At 49.0% G+C, this 1,614-nt stretch overlaps 1 long non-coding RNA gene across 1 annotated transcript; it reads right to left on the bottom strand.

The window, feature by feature from the left end:
- Positions 1–237: 237 nt before the first annotated feature.
- Positions 238–962, bottom strand: LOC136222375 (uncharacterized). The gene is made up of 3 exons (XR_010685610.1): positions 743–962; positions 476–655; positions 238–375 (listed from the first exon to the last, which is right to left on the bottom strand). It is a non-coding gene; the product is annotated as an uncharacterized lncRNA (long non-coding RNA).
- Positions 963–1,614: the final 652 nt, after the last annotated feature.

Raw genomic sequence — 1,614 nt, 5'->3', positions numbered from 1 at the left:
AGGGATGGGAACTTTGGGGCGGTTAAGTACTAGACCCTGATGCCCGTGTTCATAAGCTGCATGAATCCGCTCCCCATACCAGTAGATGCGGGCGCCATCTTCAGCCAAAATCTCCTCAACCCTCTTCTTTTGGGCCTCCTTGAAAACATCTAGGTCGTTGAGGGCTTTTTGCAGTTCATCGGACTTGGCCTGAAGGGATTTAAGGGCCTCCTCCTTCTCGCCCACGGCCTTCTGACAGGTGCCCTCTAGGACCTTCACCTTCCCTTGGACATCATCATAAAGCGACTTCTGAGTCGCCAATTCCGTACCAAGACTTTCCAACTCCTGGGCTCGCTCTGCATCCCTTCGTAGAATGCCCTCAGCGAAATTGATAATCTGCATATAAAACGTCTCACAAATAAAATGGGCGAATAGAAATATGCGGTTACAATGAACACAAGATATTTGAAAGCGAAAGGACAAAGCAATAATATACCTCTACAGAACGCTTCTCGATCCCTTCCACAGCAGTAGGGAGCGACACTTGCTCGCGCACACGGGAGGCAGAGGGAAGTCGTCCGAGGACATTGCATATGGAAGATACAATATCCTTGCAAGAGAAGTTCACGGCCAGACCGAAAGTCCTAGTCCACCATCCGCTAATATCGGGGATTGGCTGCAAGAGCATAAAGAAAAATATCAAGGAGTGGCAGATAGCTCATGAGGAAAAAGTAGCAATACGAGAGGGAGTAGATCAAGATACCTCGTGAATGGGGGTACTGCTCTTTCCTTTAGACGAGGCGGATACAGGTGCGCCGCCAACAGTAAGGGACACAGAAGTGTTCTTCTTTTTAGAACGAGAAGACTCTGTATCCGCACTTATCTTCCGCTTCCTAGTTAAAGGAAGATCCTCGGAGGCAGAAGCAGGACCTTGTGAAGCGGAAGCCCTAACCGGGGAAGCCGTCCCAATAGAAGGAATCGTCCCTCCAGAAGGATCCGCCCCTACAACGGAAGCAGTTTCCGTCATCCGCTTCTTTCTTCTCGCCAGGGCTTTGGCCTCCCGATCTGCAGCGTTTGAGATAAAGGATCACCCCTGCAAAGGATTAAAAGAAACCATCAACTTGGAAATAAAAAGTACCTTGCACAAAAACGCGATAAGGAATATAGACAACGCGATCCCCCTCGCGGTATGCAATCGCTACTCGGCTCCTTAGCATATGAAAGGCCTGATCGTATGTCCATACAAAAGGTGGAGTGCTCTTCAGGAACTTGATAACGGCGGATTCTTCCTGGCTGGGATATCCGAAGTTCAAACTCTTTACGTTGGGTCGGCTCCAGCAATGAAGGAAGTTTAGGTTTTCCTCATTAAACTTGATAAAAAAGTAAGATCGATCCCACTCGCGGATCTTGTTCAGCTTCTCGTCAAAACCATAGTATCCGCTCTGGCGGATGAAAGTGAAATACCCCGCCGAGCTTTTGAAATGGTGGAGCTTGGAGAAGATCTTGAGCGAAAAGGGAACCTCGAAACAATCCGCCAAAAATTTGTCCAGAGTCAAATCGGCCCAGCCGTTAGGATGCAATTGCCCGGGCGCGATTCCATAACCGCCTAAGACGGAAGCAATCTCATCCGCCAAC

The sequence above is a fragment of the Euphorbia lathyris genome, chromosome 3 (assembly GCF_963576675.1).
Source record: "Euphorbia lathyris chromosome 3, ddEupLath1.1, whole genome shotgun sequence".
NCBI lineage: Eukaryota > Viridiplantae > Streptophyta > Magnoliopsida > Malpighiales > Euphorbiaceae > Euphorbia > Euphorbia lathyris.
The sequence above is the reverse complement of the archived record's forward strand: the minus strand, read 5'-3'. Positions and strand labels throughout refer to the sequence as shown.